This window comes from Corapipo altera, unplaced genomic scaffold, assembly GCF_003945725.1.
Source record: "Corapipo altera isolate COAL_440 unplaced genomic scaffold, ASM394572v1 206, whole genome shotgun sequence".
Classification (NCBI taxonomy): domain Eukaryota; kingdom Metazoa; phylum Chordata; class Aves; order Passeriformes; family Pipridae; genus Corapipo; species Corapipo altera.
The window spans coordinates 457,139-466,852 of record NW_020885032.1 but is presented as its reverse complement, the minus strand read 5'-3'; positions in this window follow the sequence as shown (position 1 = coordinate 466,852).

The following is a 9,714-nucleotide window of genomic DNA, read 5'->3' as shown; positions in this document are numbered from 1 at the left end:
CGGAAGGTTCTGGAGTAGATCTTCTTGAGTGGCATCACACAACTTCTACAGGACAACCACAGGATGAGGTGCAGTCGTTATGGATTTATGGAAGGCAGGTCAGGCTGATCTCCTTCTGTGACAAAGTGATTTGTTTAGTGGAGGGATCTGGACAGGATGAATCCATGGGACAAGGCCAGTGGTGAGAGGTTCAACAAGACCAGGAGCTGGGCCCTGCCCTTAGGTCACAACAATCCCATGGAAGGTTCTGGGTTTGGGAAATAGTGGTTGGAAAAAAGCTGGAAAAGGACTTGGGAATGCTGGTTGACAGCAGCTGGACACGAGCCCAAGTGTGTGTCCAGGTGGCCAAGAAAGCCAATGGATCCTGGACTGGATCAAAAATGGTGGCACCAGCAGGGCCAGGGACAGGATTGTCCCCCTGTGCTGGGCACTGGTGAGGTACCTCAAATCCTGGGATCAGTTTTGGGCCCCTCAGGATAAGAAAGACATGGAGGGGCTGGAGCATTTCCAGGGAAGAGAATGGAGCTGGGAAGGGTCTGGAGCACCAGGAGTAGCTGAGGGAGCTGGGGGGGGCTCAGCCTGGAGAAAAGGAGGCTCAGGGGGAACCTCCTGGATCTCTACAACTCCCTGACAGGAAGAGGGAGCCAAGATCAGGTTCTTCTCCCAAATAACGAGTGACAGGACAAAAGGAAACAGCCTCAAGTTGTTCCAGGGAAGGTTTAGGTTGGATATCAGGGAAAATTTCTTCATGGGAAGGGTTGTTGAGCATTGGAACAGTCTGCCCAGGGCAGTGGTGGACTCACCATCCTTGGAGGGCTTTAAAAGCCATGCAGAGGTGGCACTTGGGGACATGGTCAGTGGTGGCCTTGGCAGCGCTGGGTTAATGGCTGGACTCGATGATCTTAAAGGTCTTTTCCACCCTAAATAATTCCACGATTCCTTTCTGTGCCCACCAGCAAAAGGGACAAGACGAGACCTCTTGAGGGGTTGTGAGGACATTGGGTCTCTCATACCTACCCAGAACCTGGACATTTACTCCCAGAGATCATTCCTAAATCCCAAATCCCCCAAGAACAGCAAGCAGGACCCAGGAATCCTGAGCCCCAGGTCTGGAGTCACTCCCTATGCTAAAACCTCTTTTCCAACCCAACTCTTTCCCAACTTAATGGGAGCAGTTGGCAGGTTTTGTGTGCCTGAGGAGCTGTGGATGGCACGGGCAGCCAAACATTCCCAAAGTGCCTGGTGACACCCATCCCACCATCAGGCAGGAGATTAAGGCTCCAATTAAAAAGAGATGGGAGCAGGGACAGAACTTGAGCAGCCCCAGCTCCCAAAAAGCTGATTTAGGCAGTGATGGAAGCCGAGATGGGCTGGGAGGGGGAGGATAAAAATTGCCCCAACGGGTTTGCTTTGGTGACACCAAATCCCTCTGAAAGGATAAACTGTGTTGGGCATCAGCTGCTCTTCCAGGATCTCTCTTTCTTGAAAAGATCCCCTCAGCATCAACATCTGTTTTCCAAGGCTGTTCCCTCTGCTTTCAATCCCTCTTTTTCCCCTCCCTCTCCCTGACTGGTCACTGCTAGGTAGGAAAATACATTGTGAGAAAGCCTTGAACTGCCCTGTTTTTTTTTTTTGGTGATGGACACACAGCAAGAGAGGAGCTCCTGGCCGAGCCTTTTCCCTGGAAAATCCTCTTTATCCTCTGGAGAAGTTGGGAAGAGAGAGCAGTGGGTGTCGGAACAAGGAGCGACAGCGGAAAGCTTGAGGGGAAATTAATAATTCCATTTTTTGAGGAGCAGGGGTTGAAAACACACAGTAAATAATGGATGGGAGAAAACAGACCTGGATTTCCTTCTCCTGTCATTCCAGGCCGGGCTCTGCACCCCGGGAAGGAGCAGGGCCGGTCTGGGACTGGCACAATCCAGGCAAAGGCAAGGATTGCTGCTGCCCAGGAAACTTGGGAAGCTGTTCGGTTTTGGGGAGGCTCCCACCTGGAATCTCAGCCAGTTAGTGCTGTCCCAGCGTTTTTTTGGGGAATATTTTCAAGGGAATGGGGAGTTTGCCATCCTGAAGGGTGAATTTAATAGTCTGGATTTTTCTGTGCTGACTGGTCTCAGTGCAGAGATATAGCCCTTAAATCCCAGCTTTTTGTGCTGGTCCTTGCAGTCTGGATGGAGGGGACTGGGAGAACTGGGACTCTGGGATTCCTCGTGGGCTTTGGAGAACTGCAGAATCCCAGAGCCACGAAATCCCGGAGTCACAGAATTGCTGAGTTCAGAAAAGATCTCCAAGACCATCGAGTCCAACCTGTGCCCCATCCCCACCTTGTCCCCCAGCCCAGGGCACTGAGTGCCACATCCAGGCCTTCCTTGGACACCTCCAGGGATGGGGACTCCATGGGAAGGGGGTAAGGAGCATCTGTGGACTCTTCTCCTCGTCTTTCTATGTCACAAGTACAAACTGGCCCGCTCTGTGTCCTCCCCCTTCCCATCACTCCTTGTCCGTTCCCTGCATCCTTTCCAAGCGCCTGATCCTCCCCATCTTCCCGTTTCTGCCTCTTTTTCGAATCTCTCTCCCCAAATTTCCTCTCAGTCTGCTGAGAACTCCCACAGCCAGCAATCCCAGGGGGTGTGGGCTCCCTCCTGAGAGCAGAATATCCCACTGGGAACACGATCCCGGTCGATGACTATTGACTGATAAACCAACACCACATTTCAGAGTGAGGCTGTCGATCGCTGGCATTGATTTATCCACCCCTTTTCCTCCCACTCCTCAGATAGGGCCCTGATTTACAGGGATGGGAGGCTCAGGACAGGCTGTTCCTCTTCATCACTCATGGATTCAGCTGCTGAGGCTCTGGGATTTCAGGGAGAGGTGTTTGTGGCTAGAGTGAATCCAGGGAAAGGCCAAGATCAGAGGTGCGGATCCTGATCCAAGGTCTTCAACTGGGTCTCTGGTAGCCCCAGGTTTGTTTTCTTCTTCTCCTGCGTGGTGATGAGGGCTGGAATTTCCAGACAAGTTGCATTTCCAGAGAGCCACTCGCCCATCTCAGTGGTGGCCTCGGGTTTCCATCACTTACTGGGCATGGAATCCCTGGAGGATGAGGAGTGGCTGCTATTCCTGGGGAAGGGAAATGCCCTAATCTCCTTCCACATATCCCAGCCCTCTGGATCTGGCAGAGTGAGAACCCCCAGATTCCTCCCTAAGCCAGGATGGGACAAATCCTCATGTCTTGGAGGACATCTATGTGGACAAGCTGTCTTTCCCTTGGAATTCCACGGGAAAACTCCCGTGGTCTCCAGATCTGTCTCTGAAGATGCTTCCCATTCCTCTCCTCCCAGCTCTGGGAATTTTAGCTGTAAACTTCTTTTATGAGAGCCTGTAAAATGAGAGATTGGAGGATGGTCGATGCCTCATGCCTGGAGACATTCCATGGTCAGGTTGGATGGATCTCAGGCAGGAGGAGAATTTGGGATTCCCAGGATGGCATATTTGGCACAAGGCCTTCCCTCCTTTGGTCATCTGCAGCTTCCAATCTGGAAAAGCTTCTGAATGATCCCACCATGGATTTGATCCCTCAAATCCCAGTATCCCGTGATCCATGTTCTTCACCTTCCCCTCCAATCCGGCAGCACTAGTTTCACCAGTTTTCTGAAACCAGAAGAAAATAAACTCAGTCTTGGTGTCTTGCTGCTAAACAGGGACACAGGGGAGCACATTCCTTAGTTTTGGGACAAGGATATCCAAACTCCCATCCCCAGTCACACAGCACTGACCTGCCTGACGAGGGAATGCAATCCCATCCCAGGAACTGCTCCAGGATTTTCCATGATGCTGGGATGTTAAACACCCACAATGCCAGGTGGGGGAATTGCAAAGTCTCTCAAAGTTGCCTAGGATTAACTTGGAACTAAATCCCTGGAAACTCCACATGGCTGGTGATGTTCCAGCTGATCCCCACCTTGTCCCCCAGCCCAGAGCACCGAGTGCCACATCCAGTCATTTCTTGAACACCTCCAGGAATGGGGATTCCAAACATCCCTGAGGAGCCCTTTCCAATGCTTAACAGCCCTTTCCATGAAGAAATTCCTCCTGATGTCCAACCTGAACCTCTCCTGGCACGGCTTGAGGCCGTTTCCTCTCATCCTATTGCCGGGAGAAGAGTCGGACTCCCCACCTGGCTACAACTATTTCAGGGAGTTGTAGAGACCGAGAAGGTCCCCCCTGACCCTCCTTTTCTCTGAGAGGAACCTCCTTTTCTCCAGCTAAAGAGCAGCAGCAATGGATGAAGTCTCTGAACTAACATGGAATCGTTCTCTCCCTCCTCTCTCTCTTTTCCAACAGAAAAAAAAAGGGGGGAAAAAAGAAAAAAAAAAGGGAGGGGGAGGAGAGCCTGTGGAATTGTTGGATCCCACATCCACACCCCGCCCCACGTTCACCTCAGCAGATGGCAGGAGGGATGATTTCTTAGCGCTGCATGTTTGACATCTCACGGAAGCAGCGAGGCTGAGGTGGGAGGTCCGGAGCCGTCGGCAGCTGCTCTGGCTCCTGCGCCGGGAATGGGAATCGCAGACGTCGTTTCACACCTTTTGGGGGGGAGAGGAACTCATGGTGCATCCGCTCGTTCCTTTTCCCCCCCTCATCGAACCGTGGCGGTTCTTGCCTTGTCACCAGCTCGTGTGACAGGTGAGGTGACGCGGAGGTTGCGAAGGAAGTCGCTCCGGGGCTTTCCCGGCGCTCCAGCGGGGGTGGGAAAAGCAGGGAAAACATCTGTTCCTCTCTCTCTCTCTCTGCGAAGAACGGGAGGATGAGCAGGGAGGAGGTGGTGGCACAAGGGTGGATTTCTGTCCATAAAACCAGGGAAAGTTCGCCCTGTCCGAGATTCCGAGGGTCAAGGTTCATCCGAGAACAGGGTGACCTTTCCACCTCCTCTGAATTCATGGGATAAGGAATGACCCGAGGACTTCCTCCTCTTGGGAAGTTCAGGTGTCCAAACGCAGCAATTCCAAGTGCTGTTCCAAGAGCTCAGCTTCCAGAGGTGACCACCTCCGGACACATGTCCTGTCCTCTCTCAGAGCTGTGACCACGGAGTCTCCTGCTGGAGATTCTGCTGGAGAGGCTCCTGCTGATTCCTGGCCTGGTTTCCCTGCGATGCTGTGCAGGGTGAACTGCTGTGTGGGATGGAAAGCACACAAACAGGGATACCAGGAAATCTGGGAGAGAAGTCGGAGGTGGCTCAGTCAGAATCTTTGAGTCCATGGGCTGGAGGGACCTTCCTCACCTTCCCACCTGTTGCTGCAAGAAAATCCCAAAGATGAAGTCGAATTCCTGGCTGGAAGGGGCTGTGCTGCAATCACAGCTGCCTCTGGAGAGTAATTCATTCCCAGGAATTTATTCATTCATTCATTCCCAAGAATTCGTTCACTCCCAAGTTTATGGAAGTTGAATTATAGGGAAAACAACTGATGCCATCCTGGTGTTTCCTGATAAATCCATCCATGAAGGTTCTGACTCGTAAAGGCCACAGCCACAATAATCATGGAATGCCAATGGTAGTTTGGATCAAGGGCTGTGGAAAAAGCCATAATCAAAGACCTTCAGTAAGAATTCCCCATCTCCCAGTCAGTCCCAAGCTGGGGAACTTTAATTTGGTTCCTCAGCTGGGGAACAAACACACAAGGAGCTGGAGGTTGTTTCTGTAACTCATTGGTCAAATTATTAAAATTTTTCAGTTAAAAAAAGTGCTTGGAAGTGCAGCAGGGAGTGTTGGAAATTTGGATGGCAAAGAGCAGGAGAAGAAAGCAAGGCAGTGTGACCCTGGGTGAAATTCCTGATCCCTGGAAGTGTCCAAGGCCAGGTTGGACGGGGTTTGGATCAACCTTGTGTAGTGGGAGATGTCCCTTCCCATGGTAGGGGATGGAACTGGATGATCTTGAAGGTCCCTTCCAGCCCAAACCATTCCATTATTCCTCGGAACAGCCGTGAAGCCTTGGTGGTCGTGGCCTTCAAACAGCTGGAAAATCAAAGTAGTCTTCAAATGTCAATTTTGGTGAACTCCTCTGGAATTATCCAGTTCAGGGGCTCGATCTGGCTGATTAAAGAGAGGTATCCAACAGCATGCAAGTTGTTTGCATGGGATTAAGGGATTTCACAAGGATATCCAGGAGACCTGAGCACTTTGGGACTGGCAAGTCAACCAGGAGCCCTTGAGATACTTCCAAGCCTCCTGGGTGGAGTTGCTGGAATTAAAAAGCGTGGAAACCCAGCAGATCCGGTGGGAATGTCTTCTCTGGACACAATGTGGCTGGAAACCTGGAGAACAGGATCAGCCCAGCACCAGAGCCTTGGCAGGGTTGGAGTCAACCCACTGTGGTTGAAACTATTCCCGGTGTGGGATGATGGGACCTGGAAACGGGTGTGGTTCCTGAGCAGCCCCTGGAATGTCACCCCTTCCCTGTCCTCTGGGACAGGATCTCTATGCCAGCCAGCTCATTTTGAGATGAGGACAAGGCACGGGAGAGGATTTCCCGGCTGGGATTTCAGCCCCTCTCAAAAGCTCAGAGGGCAAGGGAGAGGATAATGGAGGGATTTGCAAAGCGCGCCAAAAGCGTCTTCTTTGTCAGGAAAATCCCCTTTTGACATCAGGAAAATATCCTCTTTTTTTTAGGCCGCTCTTTCTGCCCCCCGATCCAAGCATTCAGGAGCCCTTTTTGCCTCCTGACAATTTGCCCTCCCGAGAGCCTTTGGCTCAGGGGAATTCCAGGCCGCGCGATCCTGAAGCGCTGCCTCTCAGGATCGCGCCACGGAGAGGGCAGCAGAGCCTCTCACAGCTGGTGAGGCTGCACGTTCTGCCTTTCCAACTGTGGCTCTGGCTGCCACTCCGGGTTGTCCCAGTGCTGGGTGGCACCACCGGCCAAAATCTGCTCGGAGGTCACCGGGAGGAGGAGCCGAGGTCACCCGGCGGGACACGACTCGTGGAGCAGCTGTCGATGTTATTGTGTTTGGCAGCCCCTTCTTCTCCCAGCTGGAAAAAAAATCGAAACCTGAGCACTCAATGCCATGCTCCATTCTGGAATAAAGCTGCTGGAAGTGATGCTCCCTGAGTGTGGGGTGGGATATAAGCTCCTGTCCATCAGGATGATGGGGCCGGGTGCCAGCTTTCCTCTGGCAGGGCTTGGGAAGGGCTGGAACGCCAGTGGAAGGAGGATGGTCCTGGGTGTTGTCTCCAGAGGTCCTGGGTAGATGCAGGATAATGCAGAAGGTTTAATCTCCTTGGCTCCGTGGGATGGCCCTGCCTTTTCCTTTAAGGAATGCTCAGGCAGGTTTTTCCAGGGGTGAATGGAATTTGGGCAGAGCCAGCCTGGCGGGATGTTTGTCCATGGTCAGTAAACAAAGTGAGGTCAAGGCTGGACAGGGCTTGGAGCAACCTGGGATAGAGGAAAATGTCCCTGCCCGTGGCAGGGGGTCAGAATGAGATGATCTTTGAGGTCTTTTCCAACCCAAATCATTCCATGATTCCAATGAGCTGATGTTTGCTGTGTAAATCATCGGAAAGAACATTCTCCTGGAACTCTCCAGAATCCAGAACGGGAGAGGGTCGTGCCTAAAGGATAAACCCACAGGAGGGCTTTGAAATGAGCCCCTCTGATACTGTCTTTAGGTGGAGCATCTGTGGGTTAAAGTCACTGTTTGAATGTGAGTCGATGAGAAGATGAAGGATTAAAAAGAAAGCACCAGAGTTCCCAAATATTCCAGTGGTTTTCTCTGAATGGACCTTTTTCTTTGTGGGATGGGGGGCTGTGTAGTGGGTTTCATGGTCTATCCATCTGTTCCTTCTCCTGTCCACCAGTGTTTGGAGCATCCATGGCTTTATTCTAAGGTTTGGACTTCATTTTTCAGAGGTTTCGTAAAATCCTGGAATGGTTTGGGTTGGAAGGGAGCTTAAAAATCATCCATTTCCAACCCCTGCCATGGGCAGAGACACCTTCAACTATCCCAGGTTGCTCCAAGCCCTGTCCAACCTGGCCTTGGACACTTCCAGGGATGGGGCAACTTCTCTGGGAAATCCATCCCAGTCCCTCACCACCCTACAGAGAAGAATTCCCTCCCAATATCCCATCTAACTCTCTGACAGTGGGAAGCCATTCCCTGTGTCCTGTCCCTCCATCCCTTGTCCCAGATCCCTCTCCAGTTCTCCTGGAGCCTCTTTAGGCCCTGGAACAGGCTTTCAGGTCTCCCTGGATCCTTCCCTTCTTCAGGTGAACACCCCCAGCATTCCCAGCCTGGCTCCGGAGCAACTCCAGCCCTGTTTCATTTAAACGGTTTTAATTTCTCCCCCCAGTCTTGCAATTTATTTAAACTTCTATTTTCCCTTCCCCATGGTTGTGAGAAGCAGAGCTGTAAAAAACCGAGCTGGGACTCGTCAAACACTCGCTCAGGTAGCAACAGGAAACTCCGGGAGCATTTGTTGGACTGAAAGGAATATTAATCCCTGGAGAGTTTTTACTCCTCAGCCTGAGGTGGTAAATTTTGCAGCTCAGGAAACAATGAATTTTCCCTGCACACCTTCCCTGGAGTCTGTGTAGCAGGAGCTCGACTTCTCCCGTGCCATGTCTTGATTTTCCACAGGGAGAAACCCTCAACTCCTTTTTCCCTCTGTTCCAACCGTTGAGGGGATCAGGGACATATGGTTGTGCTTTCCCTGGACATCTCCCCACAGCCCTTATTCCTTGTTCATGCTGAGTTAAAGGCTCCCACCATGTGTGTTTGGACAGCTGCTCCCTGCCTGGCTCAGCCCTTCACCCCCACGGCCCGAGGAATTCCTGGGAAATTACAGGAATCAAGAATCCATTATTTTATTTTATTTTTTTTCCGGAATGCCAGCTTCAAGTAAACTTTTGTTTCCAATGGGATATTCCCACTGTGAAGGGATCTGGATGGGTTGCAGCTCATCTGGATCCTGCTCCATGTGGGAACGGTGACTTTTCCCAGCCCTGGGCTTGGTCCACCCTCCTCCAACAAAATTTGGCACCCAGTGAAACGTTCTGTGAATATTCTGGGTGTGGGGAATGATGGGTGGTATCCTGCCTCTCCCACATTCCTGGGTGAAAATTCCATCATAAACACAACCTCAGGGCTGCTCCTTAGTTGGGAAACATCTGCAGCTCCGCCAGATGTTCCAGGTAGGACACTGATATCCCACCGGATGACTCGACTCCACCTGCTCTCACAAGGATTTTCCTTCTCCAATGAGTGGAATTCATGGCCCTTCAAGGGAGCAGAGACTCAGACTGGAGAAGTTGTGGATTCCCCATCCCTGGAAGCATCCAGGGATGGACAGGGCTTGGAGTAACCTGGGATAGTGGGAGGTGTCCCTGCCCACGGCAGGGGGTTGGAATTGGTTGGTCTTTAAGGTCCCTTCCAACCCAAACCATTCCATGATTTTCTGCTGCCTGAAATTCAGCATTGCTGGAGATACAGAGATTCCTGCAGGGAAGTGGTTTAAGGTGTATCCTTTGGGTGGGATGGATCATTCCCTAAAAGGCCTTTTATCGTAAGCCCATGGACATGTTTTCCCCTTGGACCCCAATGTCCTCCTTTGCAAAGAACCTTCTGGTTTCCACGCTGGATTTTGCCTTTTCTCTCTTCCTTGAAGTCTCCACCACCTTTCCTGTTCCCAGTTTGATCACCCACAAATTCCACCCTTGATCCCTT